Source organism: Oncorhynchus mykiss, chromosome 19 (assembly GCF_013265735.2).
Source record: "Oncorhynchus mykiss isolate Arlee chromosome 19, USDA_OmykA_1.1, whole genome shotgun sequence".
NCBI lineage: Eukaryota > Metazoa > Chordata > Actinopteri > Salmoniformes > Salmonidae > Oncorhynchus > Oncorhynchus mykiss.
In genome coordinates, this window is record NC_048583.1 from 11,050,290 (window position 1) to 11,059,290 (window position 9,001).

The window sequence follows — 9,001 nt, forward strand, 5'->3', positions numbered from 1 at the left end:
TGTTAAACAGAAAACCCAAACATATGGCAGCAGATCCACAAGGTCTGCCATGAGAGGTGACTGTATAGTTCCCTTAAGGAAAAGCACCTTTAGTAAATCTGTTTTCTCTGTGAGAGCTTCCCATGTCTGGAATACACTGCCATCAGACACACATAACTGCACCACATATCACACTTTCACAAAATGCATGAAGACATGGCTAAAGGCCAATCAGATTTATGAACATAATCCCTAGCTGTGCATTACCTCTTTCCATGTTGTCTGTTGTCTGTAGCTTGTGAGGTGTGGAAACACTTTGTTGTTTTCATGAATTTTGTCTTGCTGCTTTTTGTTTTATGTTGCTCTGTCTGTATGCTACGTCTTGCTTGTTCCATGTTGCTCTGTCTGTATGCTACGTCTTGCTTGTTCCATGTTGCTCTGTCTGTATGCTACGTCTTGCTTGTTCCATGTTGCTCTGTCTGTATGCTACGTCTTGCTTGTTCCATGTTGCTCTGTCTGTATGCTACGTCTTGCTTGTTCCATGTTGCTCTGTCTGTATGCTACGTCTTGCTTGTTCCATGTTGCTCTGTCTGTATGCTACGTCTTGCTTGTTCCATGTTGCTCTGTCTGTATGCTACGTCTTGCTTGTTCCATGTTGCTCTGTCTGTATGCTACGTCTTGCTTGTTCCATGTTGCTCTGTCTGTATGCTACGTCTTGCTTGTTTCATGTTGCTCTGTCTGTATGCTATGTCTTGCTTGTCCTATGTTGCTCTGCATGTGCTCACTGCTCAATGATTGTCTATATTGTAATTGTTTTTAATAACCTGCCCAGGGACTGCGGTTGAAAATTAGCCGGCTGGCTAAAACCGGCACATTTACTGAAACGTTGATTAATGTGCACTGTCCCTGTAAAAATAAAATAAACTCAAACTCAGATGCACAAAAACAATATAACGATCAAAATGGGTGAATCTTTCCTTTTAAAGGTGCAAATGACAGAATATCCAATCTAGAATTCTATATTGTACTGTTTAAAAGTCAACCATGCAATCAACCACTAGATGGGGCTAAATAGCCACTAACACTAAGAAATAGAGTTTTGCGTTGATGTTCATTATGTTCGACGTTAATGAAGATGATTGTCACAGCAGAGTGAGGGCTAGGGGATTCCTCCCTTTGAAAATGGAAACTCTGAGCTTGGTACATGACAAGGTGACACTGTCTGAATTGTTTGGTTTTTTTTCTATCCATTTATTTTCTATTTCTTTTGTTCTCAGCATGGTTGGGAAGGGCTCATCAGTCAGCAGATGCAGCCACTGTCATTTTCCAGAAGGTAACCCCCCCCATATCACTGTCCTATGGGGACTAACCAACCGATCTCTCAGCCATCCTCTCCATTTTCCTCAGAGGACTCACAAAGTGAAGTATACAGTAGACAAGAGGTTATTGGAGATCTGTAGACAGCAGACCTGGGTTCAAATATTATTTGAAATCTTTCAAATACTTAATTGTTGATTTGGCCTGCCTGTGGTTCTAGATGGACTAGGTTTACAGCTGTGCGACTATTCTACTGGTTCCATTACTCCAGGCAAACTCAATAACGCTCTGATAAAGAATTTGAAGTGATTTCAAATAGTATTTGAACCCAGGTCTGCCTGTCACTGTGCTGTCCTGAGAGGGTTGCTGTGGTAATTGGCCATGATCGATGGGACGGGTCTCCCCCTTAGGCCTAGGCTGCACACTGAAGGAGGTGGGAGAGAGGAGTGGATGCTAGGAGAGAGAGAGGGGGGGGGGGGTGGACATACTAGAGAAGAGAGATGAGGAGAAGATATGAGGGGGAAGATACTAGAGGAGAGAGAGGGTGGGAGAGAGGGGAAAGATACTAGAGGAGAGAGAGGGGAAAATATAGGGAGCGAGGGAGGGATAGAGGAGGGAGGGAAGATATTATAGGGAGCGAGAGAGGGGGAAGATAGAGGAGAGAAGATATTAGAGGGAGCGAGAGAGGGGGAAGATAGAGGAGGGAAGATATTAGAGGGAGAGAGGGGGGGGATTGAGGAGGGAAGATATTAGAGGGAGCGAGAGAGGGGGAAGATAGAGGAGTGAAGATATTAGAGGGAGCGAGAGAGGGGGAAGATAGAGGAGTGAAGATATTAGAGGGAGCGAGAGAGGGGGAAGATAGAGGAGGGAAGATATTAGAGGGAGAGAGGGGGGGATGGAGGAGGGAAGATATTAGAGGGAGAGAGGAGGAAGATAGAGGAGGGAAGATATTAGAGGGAGAGAGGGGGGGATAGAGGAGGGAAGATATTAGAGGGAGAGAGAAATGGGGGGATAGAGGAGGGAAGATAGATAGAGAGAGAAATGGGGAAAATATTCTAGAGGCGAGAGAAGGGGGTGATATTACAGAGAAAAGGGGGAAGATACTAGAGGAGAGAAAGGGGGAGGGGGAAGATAGAGGAAGAGTGAGAGAGGGGAAGATATTAGAGATAGAAAGGGGGGAAGATACTAGAGAGGGGGGAGATACTGCAGGATGAGAGAGGGTGTGAATACCTAGACTATTGGAGGGGGTAGCGAGGGAGGAAAGAGTGGTGGTCTGTCTGCCCTGGAGGGAGTAAAATGATGCAACAACCCCTAATCAATAACAATTGGATTGGAGCAGTTAACTGAGCTTGTAACCACATTAACCCTGACCCTAACCCCACGACCACCTCCCTCCTAGTCCCTCCACCTGCCTCCCTCGGGTGCAGGGCAGTGAGGACACAGCTACATGCAGCCCAGGGGGGCTAAGGTGTGGTGCTACAGAGATCAATCCACCACTGGTCTGGAGGTGGGTGGCATGACATCATTCAGTCTGGGTAGGTGGGTGCAGCTCGCCTCTCTCTCTCTCCCCTAAAGGTCAACAAAGCAAGGGAGGGATTGTCCCCAAGCTTCTGCTTCTTTAACAAGTGTTCAATTCAACAGCCCTGCTATACCCACACATAGTGACATTCAACAGCCCTGCTATACCCACACATAGTGACATTCAACAGCCCTGCTATACCCACACATAGTGACATTTAACAGCCCTGCTATACCCACACATAGTGACATTCAACAGCCCTGCTATACCCACACATAGTGACATTCAACAGCCCTGCTATACCCACACATAGTGACATTCAACAGCCCTGCTATACCCACACATAGTGACATTTAACAGCCCTGCTATACCCACACATAGTGACATTTAACAGCCCTGCTATACCCACACATAGTGACATTTAACAGCCCTGCTATACCCACACATAGTGACATTTTAACAGCCCTGCTATACCCACACATAGTGACATTTAACAGCCCTGCTATACCCACACATAGTGACATTTTAACAGCCCTGCTATACCCACACATAGTGACATTTAACAGCCCTGCTATACCCACACATAGTGACATTTTAACAGCCCTGCTATACCCACACATAGTGACATTTAACAGCCCTGCTATACCCACACATAGTGACATTTTAACAGGCATTTCATGATGGGTGAAACGTAATAATGTTAATTGAACCGTTCGGTTGTATGCCTCTTAATTGCGTGCTGCGCCTCAAAGTTCTGGAAATCAGCGGCCCTTTTAATTTGTTTGTCTTACCAGACCTGCTTTGAGATGGTGCAGTTATCACCTGATGTTCTTTTCGACTGGACAGGGTGTCCTTACTCCAAGACCATCATTGTGTTGTAACAATAATACATTTTTCATTCATTGAGCTAAATCTGTATCACGATCCATTTGAATGAGTAACTTATATCTAATGACTTCCCCAGCTGCCCCTCTCCTTGTGTTACTCTGTACTCATTGACGGTCGACCCCAAACTTACCCTAATGATCTAATTCCAACCACTGTGTGATTCTTACATTTTTTTAATTCAGTCATCACCGCTTTGTTTGGGAACTGTGATCTATTTTTGCCCGCTGCTGTTACAGTACGTTCTGGTGTTTGGAGGCCAATCCAGGAAAAGAGGTGACGTCATGATGCTATCGCTTACAATGCTCTCTCTCAACTCCCAGATGTACACACGTGTGTGTGTGTGTGTGTGTGTGTGTGTGTGTGTGTGTGTGTGTGTGCGTGCGTGCGTGCATGCGTGTCTCGTGAGAGATGACCTCATCACTGCACTCCATTAAAACAACATCTATGTAATCTAGCAGATTTAGCGTGAATATTTGCCCCATTGTGACCCCTACTATGAAAGCAGATCCATATTTAGTATGGCAAACAGTACTGTACTATATCAGTGTTGTGTTCTGTGTTTATATCAGAGATAGAATAGTGCTGGATGTACAGTATGAGATGATTAGTTTTAGGGTGTTCTGTCATCACAAGGCTATAGTTACATCATCCATTTCCTCCACTTCCTCTATTAAAGATCCATTAACTGGTTGAGGAGAACCTTGCACGGTACATCTTGTCACCCCTGACATCACCTCACAAGAATATTGTGTATAACCCTCCGTAAATTAAATCCATTACCCATTCCCCTTAATGGAGCTTCTGAATGAGCGTTGTGTGCTACCGCGTTGTGTCCTCTCCAAAGGCCTTGAAGAATGTTCTGTGGTCTTCTAATCACATCCGTAACACCAAACGTGGATGGGTCATGAGATGGATGCCTGAAAGTGAAGGTCTATCTGAGAATTCACCGGCATGTCTAATAAAATACACATCTCACAGTTAGGAGAGGCCCAGTGTGTCACCTTCCCTTCTCTGTTGTAGCCCACAAACCCATCGCTTCAGGGTGGATCCTTGACTGACAGCCATGAGCTGCTGTCTGATGCTGACTATTCCATTCATCCACCAAGTGACCGTGGCAGCTGACGCTTCTCCCCAAAAGTTACCCCCCCCCCAACCCGCCAAACCCTGGGGACAGGGGCAGCCCAGACCACCCTCCATGGTGCCCTGCCTTGGGGGCCTCTTCTGGGGGGTAGTTGGGTGGGGGTGGGGGGCAGGCGACCAGCCCCAACCGTGATTTTTAGACACAGCCGACAGTCTGCCATCTCAGTTTACATACGGCGGGTTCACAAATAGCACATTGTCCTCAGAGACAAACGGCAATCACTAGCGGACCTGTGATCAGATCAGAGGGGTGAGGAGTGGCGTGTGTGTGTGTGTGTGTGTGTGTGTGTGTGTGTGTGTCCTTACAGGCTGGGGTGTGAGTCATACTGGAGAAGTGACATAGTAGGGTACTACTGATGCATTCTGTTGTTGCATACCATGTGTGTGCACGTGTCAGTGCATAGCTGTGTGTGCATGAGTCTGCCTTGTTATTTTGCAATTTAGAGAGTCATGATGACAATAGCCAATGATATATACACAGCAATATGCTTGTTGTGGTCACTGACATGAGTGAGTGACACCTGAATGTTACAGTATGCTACTGAGGAAGGCTTTAGGGCATTGTGCTGTGCAGTGACTGGATGGAGATAGTAATCCCTCAGCCCGTAGAGAGACCGTTTTAATATTACCACTCCCAACATTATTTCTAGAAGGACTAGTGGAAAGCTGCGTCAAGAGAGGCGCCCGTTTGAAATGCGAGCTGGTTGATACACTGCCTGCCAGGATGCCTGTCGTTACTGAAAAACCTACCAGGCCTGCCAAAGTCCTCAGGTGGGGGGGGGGGGGGGGAGCAACGTCCCCACTCGCACCGCCCGCCCGGTCTCTCTCACTCTCATCTAAACACATGTCTGTCATCGTTCGTCGTAGAGCATTCCGATGCCCGTGCCAATTCATGGACGTCTATGGAACGCTGTGCTGCAATCCAACCTTCCAGTTATGCTCTTCCTCATGCCGTCTAGCCTAGAGACAGGCTGAGTTCCAATGCTTTTAAATGGGCCAATGGCACGCTGTCCTCATGACCTCTGATCTCAAACAACTAAGTGAAATCAAAGTGGCTGGCCACGCGCCCACAACATTATGTGTATGATATTAAATGCCCACAGTCACTAACCATTGGTTCCACCCCTTATTGGTTCCCACCTATCGCGTCTAATTTCAGTCATTTTATATCAGTGGTCACTAAGGAGTGGACGGACAGGTTTAAGATTAAAACAGGTGTACCAGGATCATAAGACTCACTATACCAGTGATGTCAATGACTCACGCTACTAACCATTGGTTCCCACCGTTGGTTACCCACCTATCGTCTTATTTTAGATCAGTGGTCACTGGTCACTAAGGAGTGGACCGATAGGTTTAAGACTGAGTCGGGTGTAGTAGGTTATCTTAGGTCTGGGTCAGATATGCATTGAACCTTTTTTTTGTTGGTTAGAGTTGATCTCGGGAAGAGCTGATCCTGGATCTGTGCTTAGAAAGCAACGCTTTCCATTATTTAGTACACAGGCAGTGTGTGTTTGTGTGTGTGTGCGTGCGTGCGTGCCTGTGTTTGTGTGGTAAAGAGAGATGGGAAGGTGACGACCTCTCCAATAGATCTTTTCTCTTCTCCGTCACTCCGAGGTATCCAGCTGTGTGATGACCTAACAATAGGACCTGTCATAGAACATCTCAGGAAAGAAAAAGACACACACACACACACACACATCACTAGAAAGAGTGGTGGTGAGACAGCGTATGGAAGATAAGGGGGTTGACTCTATTTCCCAGTTCTTTCCGTAGTCCTGCTTTCATGAAATCTCTAATGACTTTTACCATGATATTACAGTTCAGATGCATTTTCCTTTTCTTGTGTTAACAGTTTCTGAAGAGCAATATAAGGTACCCATTGACTATATGAGTAGACAAATGAGTTTAATCAAAATTAGGATGAGTCAAACATTCAATGCAAGGCCAGTGTCATACCGACCGCCATCTGCCATAATCTAGGAGTCTGTCATTCTATTCCACACCGATCTCAACAAACCATTTCTGTTTGGACCTTGCTTTGTGCACAGGGGCATTGTCATGCTGAAACAGTAAAGGCCTTCTTCAAACTTTTGCCACAAAGTTGGAAGCACAGAATGCTGTAGCGTTAAGATTTCCCTTCACTGGAACTAAGGGGCCCAGCCTGAACCATGAAAAATAGCCCCATACCATTATTCCTCCACCAAACTTTACAGTTGCCACTATACTTTGGGCAGAAAGCATTCTCCTGGCATCTGCCAAACCCAGATTTGTCCGTCAGACTGCCAGATGGTGAAGTGTGATTCATCACTCCAGAGAACACATTTCCACTGCTCCAGAGTCCAATGGCGGCGAGCTTACCACTCCAGCCGACTCATTGCGTGTGGTGATATTAGGCTTGTGTGTGGCTGCTCGGCCTGGAAAACCCATTTCATGAAGCTCCCGATGAAAAGTTATTGTGGTGATGTTGCTTCCAGAGGCTGTTTGGAGCTCAGTAGTGAGTGTTGCAACCGAGGATAGACAATTTTTACGTGCTATGTGCTTCAGCACTCGGTGGTCTCATTCTGTGAGCTTGTGTGGCCTACCACTTCGTGCTGAGTCTGTGTTGCTCCTAGATGTTTCCAATTCACAATAACAGCACTTAAATGTTGACCCGGGCAGCTCTAGCAGCGCAGAAATTTGACAAACTGATTTGCTGGAAAGGTGGCATCCTATGATGGTGCCACGTTGAAAGTCACTGAGCTCTTCAGTAAGGCCATTCTACTGCCAGTGTTTGTCTATGGAGAGTGCATGGCTGTGTGCATGATTTTATACACCTGTCAGCAACGGGTGTGGCTGAAATAGACAGATCCACTAATTTGAAGGGGTGTCCAAATACTTTTGTGTATATAAAGTGTATATCAGCAAATGCACACATTCTTTTGCAATCAAGTCATCAAAATAACTTGTAAAGGTTCTGATTCAAATAGGTTTGATAAATTGATTACAATTATGCTTACACTGATAGTCTGTCTGGCACAGAACATGTGCATTGTTTTATCTCTGTGTTTATCAGATATGATGGTGCCATAATGCAAATATTTGTCTAAGGGTGGCTGCCAGCTTTGCAAACAAATTCATTTACAGTTTTTGGACAGTGAGTTGTAGTCTGTAAAAGTATAGACAGAACAAGAAAGAGCAAACAGACACTGTTGCTGCTCTAAAACAGCAAAGTAATCAAAGTCTTTGTCTTTCCTCCTCAACTGCTCCCAACACGCTCGCGCATCGCACTGTTTTCCCAGATTTCACTTCACGTTCACGTGCAGCTTGCTCTCGCCTCACTCAGACATTCTGTCGCCAGCCCCGTGACGTAACCTGCGCTAGTAACTTCCAATTTCAGCGGTTTTCCTCCGCGGCTAGTAGTCCTGAGGAGAATCTAGTTCCACCGGCGTGTCTCTGGCTATTCCCTCCAATTTGCCAAATAGTCATGTCAGACTTGACCGGTAAAAATTCTACGAAATGTATCATCATTCATCTTAAAAGGAAGATATATTTTAGCCTGTTTCTAATCGATTATGTCAATGGTAATTTTATGATAATGGCAGGTTCACTGTCATCATGGCATAGGCCTATTATGTTCTATTCCAGTATGTTATATTCTATTGTAGTCTATCATGTCATATTCTAGTGTATTCTATTCTTTGCTTTTTTTTCTTACAGGCTTCCAGATGTTGGCTAGGCTATGGTGCACTATCCCACAATTGTAAACTATCAGTAATTATTATTAGCCTATGTATTGAGCCTATTTATCAATTCAGTCAATACATATAAAATGGGTTTATGTCTGCAGTCTAGTATCATCTCTCTCACACAAATCTGAGAGAGGAAATTAAACTTAATGTTCCTGTCGTCCAGCCTGCCTGCTGCCTGCCTGATACCCTAACGTCTATTTTCATGCATTAGCATGCAGTATTAATGAGATGGTTTGATGAATCGTTGCAGCTTCGTTCTCTCTGACAGTGCAACAATCAAAATGAGGGTTGATACAAACTAAGCCGTCTTTCCCCACATTTAACACAGGCCCATTGTTGTTAAGTTGTAACACAGCTGTCATTCTCCACTTTACTTTAAAACACTGTCTTTAGGCCTAGCCCCTAGAGCAAGGTGTTCATTTGAGAT